Genomic DNA, 13,282 nt, shown 5'->3' with positions numbered 1-13,282 from the left:
AGAATAGTCGATAGCGGCTCGATTTCAGTCTCAAGAGTTTAGGAAGAGGCTAACCCTTCCAAAAATGAGTTTAGACTGTCTGTAGGGTGTCTTTAGACTACTTGAAGACAACTTTGCCTTTTTATAGATTTGTTCTTTTGTTGATAAATAATCTATAGACTGTCTATAGACAAAAGTTGATAAGATTTTTATTTATTTTCGTCTACTCACATCCTATAGACAGTCTAAAGAAAAAAGTCGATAAAATGTTTGTTTCTTTTGTCTACTTCCTTCTGTAGACTATCTATACAAGAAAGTCGATACAGTCTCTATTTTTATCCATCCATTGTGTATAGACTGTCTATAGACAAAAGTTAATACGATTTTTATTTCTTTTTGTCTACTCCCATTCTATAGTCAGTCTACAGAAATAAGTGGATAAGATGTCTGTTTATTTTTGTCTACTTCCTATCTATAGACTATCTATAGAAAAAAGTCGATACAGCCTTTATTTATTCTTGTCCATTCATTGTCTATAGACTGTCCATAGACAAAAGGTAATAAGATTTTTGTTTCTTTTTGTCTACTCCTATTCTATCGTCTGTCTACAGAAAAAAGTCGATAAGATGTTTGTTTATTTTTGTCTACTTCCTCTCTATAGACAACCTATAGAAGAAAATTCGATACGGTCTCTATTTATTCTTGTCCATCGATTGTCTATAGACAAAAATTAATAAGATTTTTATTTCTTTTTGTCTACTCCCATTCCATAGTCGGCTACAGAAAGAAGTCGATAATTTGTTTGTTTCTTATAGTGATCTTCCGCTCTATAGACTACGTATAGACCAAAGTCGATACCGTGTCTATTTATTCTTGTTCATTCTGTGTCTAAGGACTGTCTATAGGCGACAGTCGATAAGGTGTTGATTATTTTTGTATAGGCCCGGTTTACAGATTTTTTATAGGCGAAAGTTGATAAGGTGTCTACTTTTATCTATTCCCCGTCTATAAATTTAGTCTTGGCAAAAGTCGTTAAATTGTGTTTTTTTTGGTCTATATTAGCGGTCTATACACCGTTTATATAAAAAGTTTTTCTATTTGCTATTTCTTAAGCCGATTACCAGTTTATAGAATATCTACAGAGAAAAACAATAAAGGTCACCATGGCATCTCTGTCATTGAATTACGCAGTTCTTAATTTTTATTTTACCAGATAATTAGGTGTTTAAGAGTCTGCTCGCCGAGTGTCATCCAGTATTGCACTGGTTTTTAACATGTAACCTCTGGGCACGGCACCCTAGCTAGTCGGGAATGCATCCCCCACGATAATTTTTCCTTGCGAAGCACACGGAGGCGGAATATATACTTCTATGTGATTGAAATTATTCTTTAATTTTTCTCTATATCCCCCCCGATGAAGGCTATAGGGTGGGACATCACCAAATATCATTTGAACTCGAGCGAACAGACCGTATACCGATTGCTGTAAGTTGTGAGATGATTTAAAGGGCAGCCGATATTGTAAAAGTCTTATTGCTTCAGGTTTACTTGCCGTCTATAGACAAAAGTCGTTAAACTCGGCCCAACCCGTGTACGCTGTAACCAAGTGGAGGTACAGGCGGATAATACGGAGCTACGTTTGATATAAGCCACTGGGATTGTATATACTGCTGACATTTCTTTAAAGCCTTTTTGTAGAGTTTATTATAGACATGATGTATATATTTCCGCATTTGTTCACCACATTATATGACCTCCTTAGTCGCTCTCGGCAATCCCAAGACAGTCTTTACAGTTGTTTTTCATAGCATTACTTTTGCGGCAGTAAAATAAAGAAAACAAACTGCCGATCCAATCATGTAACTAGAGGTTATGAATGCCAGTTTTAGCAAGAAGCGGATTACAAACAGGCATCATGCTAACAGCACAGGGACTTGTAATGTGTATAGCTGACAACGCAGAATTAACTAGTGTGCGATGAACCGATGTCACGTATGTGGTGTGCGACTTATGTGTCGTCTGATTCTCAGATACTCTTCAGGTTCTCCCCATATCTAGGCTGCATCACTAATATCGGGTGGTTTTTCGCAGACTGATATCCCGCGCTATAAATTCATTAAAGCTTCTCGTTCACTTACAATGTGCGCCAGATACTCTGAGCCCACCCAGTCATTTCCAGGCGCTATATGCCTGTGCGACCGAGCATATGCGTACGTCATTAGTGTATTGATTGCTTTGACATATCACCGGAACAGACAAATGTGCACTAACATGTGCGCAGGTATCCCATTTGGCGGTACGTTGGAAGCTATGCTAGAAATGCACTGCATTACTCATCGTCGTTGGCCATAATGCTAGCGCCTGACGTGCGTGCTAACGGTTTTTACAAACACTGCGTTCATCCAAGTGTGCGCTCTTGCTCCATGCGATAGCCCACAGCGCTTGTAATACAGCGCGCCAAGGCATTTCCTTCTTCCATGGAAAGAACTGAAAAATGGAAGGTAAAAGCAACCGGTTTCGCGCGCATGGAACGCAGAGAGAGAGAGAGAGCGGCAATAAAAAAAGAAAAAAAAAGAAAAGAAAAGGGCAAAGGCGCTCGGGTTTCTCGGAGCATGCACGCCGTCGGCGGTCTCAGCGCCTGCGCATGCGCAGCGGCAGCAACGGCGGCGCGCCATCTCTCCGCGTCGATTTGAATTTTCATCGGCTGCGCCAGGCAAGTCAACGCTTGTTGCTGCTGGTGAGCTGCCTGCACCTTTATTTCTGTGTATTCGTCTCAACTTTGTGGCATCACACGTCAACTACACTGAACGGTAAGTTTTAACGAAGATGTTTTCCGTCACTCGCTCATGACTAGGTGAGCGTATTTCGTAGCGGGAACCGGCTGCATGTAATGTAGGCGACTCGGGCGTAGTGTCGATTTGTCGTTTGGCTTGTAAACGCGCTCGGGTTCTCGATTCTACTATAAGGAATGTTTAACGGCAAGCGATCGCTCGCGCGTGTTCATTTTACCGTTATTGTCAATGTCTGTGAAAAAGGAAATACACCATGTTTAACGTAGATACTGAGCAGAAATAAGCGCGGATTGTGTGTGTTAAGCGGCGTACTGTGGGCAGGTCTCGTTTTGTGGCGCTGGATCGGCGGCCATAAACGCTGAGCTGCCTGTCTAATAAAACTCATCGAAAGCGCTTTATGTATATACCTCGAAATTGTGCTAGAGTGACGAATTGCCTAAAAGAGACGTACAGTTGAATAACTGCTAGCGTACTCAGATGAAAGGCCGTGTTTGCGGGTCATGCATCAGCAGCGTGTGGTGCCGTTTTCGTAAGTCAAAAGTAGGAGTATTTAAGGGGCTCCTGGCAACCAGTATAAATATATATAACGGCAAAAGCTTTCAGAGCACGAAACTCGCGATAAGCCCAGTCAATCGCAGCTTCGCAACTTGACCGAAAGAATTGGAGAACAATAAATTAGTGGCTCGAGGAAGCACCCTTTACACGTTTGAAACTGAAGCCATTGGTTTGAGGAGAGTTTGAAGATTTTCTGTGCTGTGCTCGTGTTGCCATGAATTACGAACTTGGACAAGCCCTTGTCAGTTTATTAAACAAGTGCTTCAATTCAACTGAATCTAATAGTGCATTTCAAGTGACTGACGTGTTATTCGTTATAATTACAATTATGTACTGGCAGTAATTCGGCAAGCATTAAACCACAATATTTTTTATTGCCCCTAAACTGCGGGTGTCATAGACTGCCAGAGAATTTTCATGAAAACCGCCAAGGAAAGCTTGGAAAAACATCAGGGAAATTGAAAATGTCAACATAGGTATGCTGTCTTGTTATTTCCAGACAATGTTTCCAGAGAATCGCTGTCTTAAACATATTTTTGAAGCATTTCACCTCCCAAAAAATTTCAAATTGGTACGATTTTCTGAAAAAGAAATGAAAGTGAAGCATGCTGACACGGGGCATTTCTTACTCAATCTTTTTGCATTACGTAAATGTCCTGAACCTCGAAACCCTAGAAAAAATACTTATGTTATAGAGCGCCTTCAATTATTTACTGTGATAGCATTCATTGTAATGACAGTTTCAGTTTTGTTTCCCAGGAGGTGCATATGTGTCGTGCCACAACACAGAAAGTGCTCACGGGGTATTTCTGGTGCTCATGTGGTATACCTAACTTGCAACCGTGTCAGCATTCCCAAAAGATATGATTATCTATAGGAAACTAAGTGACCATATCGACACAATCAATCCATCTGCCTTCTATTGAAGTTATGGCCAATGATGTATCAGTTAAGAGTACGAGAAATACATTTAAATGTGTATTAAGGAAAATAAATTACAATCTTTGGCATGATACGTTCAATACTCAGTCACTCTTCTGAGCATATCATTCAGCGCGGGTATATTTAATTACCAGCCAAAAATGTAAGCAGTCCAACTGGGTAGCCTAGTTTCAGCAATTAATATAGAGGCCATTTGGGTTAATTAGGTACATTAATGTGTCATATGGACTTGACATAAAATGTAACATACTGTTGCTGGCACCAGCAGCAATTGTAACAGTTTAATTGTTCATCATACGGTAGAGTGTAACATTACGCGATGGTACCGTTTTGTATTGACAAGCAGTCATTAGGCATAGTTAAACCGTATTAAGGATTGACTTAAGTGGTTTTAGCGAATATATTAAGCTGCTTAATGAACGTACAAAAAACACATTTGTTATTTTTGACTCACATTGTTGTATCTACATATTTGCAGCATGCACCTGCAGCACCTTCGGAACGGCTTACACGAAGGTCAAGGCCAGCCTGGCAACCATGCTTGCGAAGGGGAAGCATCTGTAAATATGTAAATATTCTCTTTTGATGATAGCATAAGACATGCATTTTAATAAATTAATGTATTATATCGTTCAATAAAAACAGTTTATTCAATATCGGCGCACTTGTTTTCTTTTTTGCACTGCATGAATCTGCACTAGTGGAATTGCTTGAAATATTTGTTTCTGCAATATATGAGAGTGCAGCTGGTTCAGGATCATTATTAATCTATGAACATGAATGCATAAATGCAGATAGGAAGCAACAGGTGCAGATGCATAATATACGTTCAAACAAAAATTTTAACTAACTTGTAGATAGCAGATTTCATTCAAGCAAATGCATTGCATGCGACTAAACATTCTTCAATGTGCAATTATACAAATGCTCATGCAGCTTTACATAATGATTCACGGCTGCATACATTTTAGATTTTTGACTGCTTCCATCTGCATGCATGCTTTCCTATGTACAGTTCTCTATGTAAGTTCCCATATGCATACTGGGTACAATAAATGTTTGTAGACATTTCCGATAAACTGCTTATTATGAAACCCCAGCAGCGAGTGTTTATAGAATAACATTGCCTGCCGAAACATAGTTGGCAAAATGTGGTGTGTTATCTAGTATATAAGGTGTCCCAGTAATTTTAGCCAAGCTGGTCAATGAAAATGAAAGCTTAAAAAACAACACGGTGCAAGATATATGATCATAAAAAGACCTACAGGTCAGACCTCTGAATTCGCGGCCGAATGCAGGCCATAGGTCTTAAAACCGGATCTTATTGCAGCGTCTTTTCTTAATATTATTTTTCATTGAACAGCTTCACTAAATTTAAGTTAGCTGGGACACCCTGTAAAATTGTAAGGCTGAAGTCTATAGATTAGTTATAGACTGATCAAGAGGAACTCTCTGTAGGCAGACTGTACCACATTCTACAAAAAGTGTAAGGCCATAAGTCCATGGACAGACTATATACTGGTCTATAGGAATAGTTTATAGTCTATAGACATTTCATAGACATGTCTACAAAAGTAAAACTATATAAGCCTATAGACTTTTGTCTATAGACAGACAGACAGACAAACAGCTTATTTCGCATTCAGTTTTTACAAAAACAAAATGCCAGGACTGGAGCAAAAAGCTGCTTTCCAGCAGCTTGACAAGGGCTCCGGCCCTGATTGTATTTGGCAGTGAAGATATTAGGGAAAAAACACGAAAAAAAGACACACAAGATATACATGACATATACATCGTATTTGACATTGTAATAACTAAATACAATTTAACATGAACATGTATTTACATTGCAATCATTTTTAATCGTGATTGTTTCCTAGTATAACACATTGATAACAATATTACTCCAATCATAATATACATATCACAGTCACATATAAACGTCTTTAACATGTTTCCAACAACAATCTGAAAAAGAAGTAAAGAGAAAAAAACGTATAAAGAAGAAGACGAACATTTGGCTATATGTAACAATTTACTGGTAAACATAAATGCATTCGAAATCACCGACACATATTGAACAAAACGCACATGTTTAATTTTGATAATTTCGCAGAGAATAAAGGGAAGTGTTCTGCAGAGAAGTTGCGTTTATGGAATATGCACCTGTCTATTCACAGTTAGCATAATGCCCTTTTAATTTCTGCCGGGTAATTGTGCTTATATCAATATTCTTTTTTGAAAAGTTGTTCAGTAACACCAGCATTCTGCATTCTAATCTATTACGCCCTTGTTCAGTCCGTGAAAAAGGAACCGCCCATATTTCGCGATTTCGACTGTTGTACTGCACTTCACCAGGTTTTTCTAACTTGCAAAGATTAAGAAAATTGATATCATTTCGTCTTACGCTAGTAACGTATTTTACTACGAGATTGAAATCATACAGCTGATAAAAGGGAAGAACGTTAAGTGCTGAAAATAAATGTCCTGTGTGAGCGTCATGCGCAAACTGAGCAACTTGGCGCAAAGCTTTTTTTTTTTGTAAGACAGATAGCCTACTGAATTTTTTTTGGACGTCGTTCCCCACACAAGGCTGCAGTAGTTTGCATGAGAAGCAAATATAGAATTGTAAAGCAGTAGCTTTATTTTTTGGGGAAGAGTGTATCGCAATTTACAAAGTATACCACACGCTCTAGCCATATTTGTAGTTATGTGCTCAACATGCTCATCCCAACTTAAATGTTGATTGAAGGTTACCCCCAGTGTTTTCACACTAGCTGCAATAGCAATTTTTTCATTACCAAAAAGATTTCCAAATCACGATTTACACGTTTTTGTACAAGAGTAAATAGTATTGCGGTTGTTTTTCTTGTGTTTATATCTAATGAATTTGCTTTAGACCACAGAAATAGATTACGCAATACGTTGTTTGCTAATTGTGACAGCTTTTCTATGTAATACGACTGGAAGAAAAGGGCTGTATCGTCAGCATAAATTATAAATTGGACGTCATTGCTAATATTGATTAAGTCGTTAATATATATAATAAAAAGAACGGGCCCTAGTATACTCTCTTGAGGAACCCCTGCATGTATGTTTAATAAACCTGAGCGATCATTTTCAATACTGACACATTGTTTTATTTTGTTTAAGTAAGACATAAGAAGCTCAAGAGGGAAACCGCGAAAACCGTAATGGTCTAATTTCATGAATAACGTGATATGATTGATCCTATCGAATGCTTTGGAGAAATCTACAAAAACACCTAGTGTTATTTTCTTTTCCTCAAACCCTGTCAATATGAGATCTTTTTGCGTTAACAGAGCCATTTCTGTAGACATGCCGTGACGAAAGCCGAATTGATGCTGAGTTAACAGAGAATGTTTTTCACAAAATGACACAACACGCTTACAGATGATTTTTCAAGTCCTTTTGAAATTATTGGAAGTACTGACACGGGTCGATAATTTTAAAGGCTGTTTCTGTCACCAGATTTAAACAACACAGTAACCTTTGCACATTGCATGCCTGACGGAAATACTCCAGTAGACAGACAAACATTGTCTGTCATGTTTATCTTTCACCGGTGGCCGCTTTCCACCGGCTAACAAATGTTAAACGTTATCGCTCGGCGCAGGACGCGCCTGTATCGGAAGTTTCTAGAACGTTATCGATGCTTCTTTCCGTTGCCTGTTTTCACCGACGCTTATGTTATCTGATTGTATGACCGACGCGAATTGTCTAGAACTTTCTGGAAGACACGCGGGCATCAGGGATTAATCTGGAACCTTCGATGACTCAGGTATAAAAGCCGACGCGCTTCACCGCTGATCAGATTTTCGACAATCGCCGACTGTGTTCGCCGCTATCGTTGTGCTTTGAGTGTAGCTTGCTTTTGTGGGCACAGGTTCGCCCAGTAAACAACCAGTTTCGTCATACACAGTTTTGCGACTGTTTTCTCTACCGTCACTACTACGTGACAATATGGGTGAGGACTGGGAGGAGGGTGTCGATAACAAATTAATCGGCTTTATCTGTAGTCCGTCAATATCGCGTGCTTGGATGTTTTTTAGAGAAATAAAAATAGCGTACACTTCATCTGAAGTTGTAGGTCGAAAAAATGCACTTTCCGAGTTTGGAACACCTAGAAAATTGGCAGCCTGAATGTCGTGCACGCTAGATACAAGGTTTGTAAAGTACTCATTAAAGCGGTTTGCTAAATCTGTGCCTTTCAAGTACTGTCCATTTTCATTTAATTCGAGTTGCATATTTCGGCCCGTATAGCGATTTAGTAGCCTATTTATGGCCCGCCACGCAATGTCGCTTCGTAAATCTGATTGAATAAATACTTTTTCAAAATAATTCTTTTTTGCGTCCCGTAGGAATTTAGTTACAAAATTTCGGTACAGCTTGAAAGCGGAAAGGCCATCATGGCATCTTGTGCGCACAAAGTGATGGTACATTTGATTTTTTTCGAATCAACCTCAGGCATTCATTTGTGAGCCATGGTTTACGTAACTTCTTGTACTTACGTACATTTTTGTACTTAAAGGAATTGTTATATGTTTCCTTTAGTATCAGCATAAAAGCATCGTACGATTCATTTGCATTTGTGCATTGAAGTACCGAGCCCCAGTTTGTTGCCTGAAGCCGATTGCGGAAATTTGCTAATGTTTTTTCATTTATTTCTTGGATGATGGAGGGGTTTGAACGAGCCCTGGCACCAAATGCGTCATTTTGTTTTGAGAACATATAAACAGGTAGATGGTCCCCTATGTCTGCTACAATGACTCCGGCTTTTACATTGTGAATAGAATTATTCGTAATAAATAAATCAATTAAACTTTCAGAGACATCTGTGATGCGAGTAGGCGTGGTTACTACGTTCGAACAAGAATAGGAATCAAGCAACAATAGGAGATCACGCGTAGCCACATGAGACTAGCAAATTAATGTTGAAGTCCCCGCCTATATTAAGGCGGGGACTTAGTATACACTCTGCAGACATTTGTCTACAAAAGTGAATTTTTATTGATCATTAGACCGTCTATAGTTAGTCTATAGAATCATACATTTTGTAGGCTAGTCTACAAAAAGTATATGGCCATAAGTCCATAGACTGTCTATGGACTGGTCTATAGGAATAGTCTATAGATAGTCTATAGACATCTGTCTATAGATATTTTATAGACTTATTTCTACAAAAGCTGAACTATATAAACCTATAGACATTTGTCTATAGAAATTCTGCAGACATTTGTCTACAAAAGTGAAATTTCATTGATCTATAGACAGTCTATAGTCAGTCTATAGACTCAGACATTTTGTAGACTAGTCTACAATTAGTGTATGGCCTACAAAAAGTCTGTTGACTTCATAGACTAATGTCTACACACTTTATATAGATTTCTACAAAAATTTTTGTAAGGGAAGAAAGTTTCGCTTTACGAAGGAGGCGGAGTTCATGGAATTAGTGTTACGTTGGCCTTCGACTACAGCATGAGAGTAGTCTGGGGAAGAACGCGAATTCTCTTAAGATGGCGCTGGGGATGTCGCTTGTGCGCGCTGGTCACTCGCATGGAAGAGAGCCTCCGGCCGCTATAGGCGAAGAGTGGCTCGCGTCCTGTCAGCATCATCTCAGGAGATTTAGTTTGCTGTTATATCTTTGCTAATACTAAAGCTTTGTTACCTAAGAGGCCCCCATGCCTCGTACCGTCCATCCCGTCCACAACGAGGGCAGACGCAAGGCGAGAGCAGTAGCAATTATCAAACAGATAAAGCAACAAGGCATCAGAGCACGCTTCGTAGACGCCGCGGAGTACAGCGATGGAAAGACCTTTGCCGTCGTCGTGGCCGACTCCAGCTGCAAGCTTTCGAATAGCTCTTCAATTCGCACTTCAGAGTCGCCGACCAAGCCGCCATCGCCCTCACCCTGCTAGACGGTCGTGGGTCTGAGATCTATAGCGATTCTAAAACGGCAATTAGGGCTTTTCAGCAGGGTCGCATCGCCGAGCAAGCTGCTCGTCTTCTTAGTGTCTCGAATCCGGATGCTCTCATGCATCATTCGATTCACTGGTTTCCCGCTCACGTCGGTCGGTCGAGGGTGCTCCCCCGAACTTCAATGAGTCTGCTCACGAAGCTGCGCACGACCTCATCGACCGCGCTTCCTCCTTAAGGACAGCCGACACCCCTCCCACCTACGGCCACAGGGATGCCCCCGATACTCACAACAAGGTTACGAAATTCTTCTACATGTCTAGAACACTATTTCCACCCCCTCACCCCAAATTGAATAGGGCTCAAGCTGTTTCGCTTAGATTTTTACAGACCGGCACATATCCGTGCCTAGCCTAGAGCACTGCACGGGCCGATTTTTTCAGCCCGGGCCCGGCTCGGGCCCGTTTTTACGTTGAGCTGCAGCCCGAGCCCGATCGAAACTTTTATGGCGAGACCCGGGCCCGGCCCAGGCCCGAAAATAATCTACGTTACCCGCCCGGCCCGGCCCGCCACCACTTTACCTTAGGCCCGAGCATGGCCCGAACCCGGCCCGAGACCGAAAAATACATGTTTTTTCAGAGTTGAGACGCCCGAGAATAACTCGCTGCACGTTACATGCGCACCACCAGAAAGCCCGAGCGCGGCCTGAGCCCGCGTCAAAAAAACCCGAGCCCGGCCCGGGCCTTGGCCAAAAAGCACACTCCGTGCCCGAGCCCGGCCCGAGCCCGTGAAAAAACTGCTCTACCCGGCCCGGCACGGCCCACAGGCCGGGCCGGGCCCGGGCTTTCGGGTAAGCCCGAGCCCGTGCAGTGCTCTAGCCTAGCCATTTTGCACGAAGTTTACCCTGACGTATATCGTGACGACGCCTGCCCGTCCTGCGGGCAGACCTCCACTCTAGCACACATGCTCTGGAAGTGCAGGTCGAGATACCCCAAGTTCAGCAAGGTTGAGTGGGACTCGCTTCTGCGTAGCCCCGCTCTAGGCAAGCAAATCCTGGCTGTCCGGCGTGCCCGCGACCGGGCCGGTGGGCTAGACCTGCCGGTCCGGACGTGGCACTAGCCGGGTGCGCGACGAGTTCGCATCCTCACCGGACCTCCAATAAAAGTTACTTCACTCACACAAAGCTTTTTTACCTTTTTACAGCGAAGCTGTTAGTGCGACGAAAAGCGCTAGAAAATATTATGTGCTAGTTCGCATGATGCTAAAAAAACGAGATTATTAACCCAGTTTCTCTTTAGAAATAACTGCAGGTCATACTAATGGTGATGTGTATGAAAATTTTAGAGTGCGTTGGTCGTTTAGGAGTTAAACGAAAATTGGTAAATCGCCGTTTTCCGTGTGTTTGGAGGTATTATATCAAAGGCTTACAATGTTGTCCCGCTCCTCCGAGAGAACCACAGGTAGTGGCAATTGTATATTTGCAGGGAAAATGGTTAAAATAAGCGTGGCGTATAACGACCAATTCAAGCGCGTAGAATAATTGCACGCTTCACGAATCCTCGCTATACAATCCTTCCAGAACTTTACAATCGTATATCACGAAGAGCGCTCAATTTTGCCTAATTTCCTAACCGTAACAGTCGGCTAAACTATCGTGTCTAGCTAAATTAGGACCGTTGCCATTGATTACCTAACTCTTGTTTTCTTCCTGTCTTTATGTGTTATACGACAGTTGCAGTACATTACCCCGGTGTTCTCGGTGAGCAAAACGTGAGCTTTGTGTTTGGTTAAAATTAGCGGCAGATAATGGGCAACGCGTCTGCATACATCTAGGCGTGTGAAATAAATAGCGCTTTAGTAGCAACTTACGTATGTAAGAGCTCCGGCGCGCGTTTTTGGTGTACTTTACGAATGTTGCAGAGCTTAGCCCACTGCCTTGAAAGAACTATGAATGCCACCGGAATCGAGCATAATGAAAACAAAGGGAACACTGATTTCAACGTGCTCCCGCAGTAAAATGCGTGGCTATGAAATACAGCTTTTCTAAAGAATTCCTTTAAGATGTGCACGAAAGGTGTTATATGTAGGCAACGGAAATTCCTGATGCAACTCAATCTAAAAACAATACGCGTACGAACGAGGTAAATGGAGATTCACTAAAAGACTACTTGCTACCTGTTCTAAATTGTTCTTTCGTTTCTCCTATTGTTATTATAGCTAAGTTATAACAAAACGAACTTAAATTTTCGCGGTCTTGCTTCCCAAATGTTTGTGAAGGCTCCATGTTATTTCTAGCAAAATAATTTAGCACTTCCATTCTCCTGGTTCTTCGCACTTACGGCAAAAGTGTGTTACATATTATTGAAGGCAGGACTCGAAAATGCTAGCAGCCACTTTAGGACTTTTCGGATCTCGAGTAATCGCGTGATATTATTTAAACCACGCGAATGATGCTCGTGATATTTGATGATTGAATGATTTCCTGTGTCAAATGTACCGTCTTGAAAATCTTATCTAAGACAGTACTTCACCCTGACCGCCATTTATAGCTTCAGCCCATGCAACTATCTTTCAAGGTCTTCAAACTACTTGATGCTGCCTACACAGCCATGCGGGTCTATTGGTAATTCTCTCAGGTTGAACAAAACAGCCCTTAACGAATAGCCGTTAGCACTGCATTTGAGTTATATTTAATCCAAAAAGTAGATTATTTTACACAGTTTATAGGCTATAGTAAACAACGTTTTGCAAGGCTTTATTAATCCAAGATAGCATTCATGCCTGATTTGAGGGCAGGACAACAAAATATGGTTCCTACGTCTAATCCTACGTTAAGACACATCTTTGTATTAGTGCGAGTAGGGCAGTCCTGCGAAACAATTAAGCCAGTTCCACGCTTGTGAAATATGATTAAACTGCGGAGCTCTGCTAGCGTGGGTGTATAGCGTAGTGGGGATGACGCTCACCTTCGGACTTTGAGTCATCATCATCAGCCTATATTTATGTCCACTGCATGACCATGAGTCCCCGGGTTAAAATCTCGCCTCTCACTTCCTTTCTCTCTGTCTGTGTTTCTC

Source organism: Dermacentor silvarum, chromosome 3, assembly GCF_013339745.2.
Source record: "Dermacentor silvarum isolate Dsil-2018 chromosome 3, BIME_Dsil_1.4, whole genome shotgun sequence".
NCBI classification, from domain to species: domain Eukaryota; kingdom Metazoa; phylum Arthropoda; class Arachnida; order Ixodida; family Ixodidae; genus Dermacentor; species Dermacentor silvarum.
Note: the sequence above shows the minus strand (reverse complement) of the source record.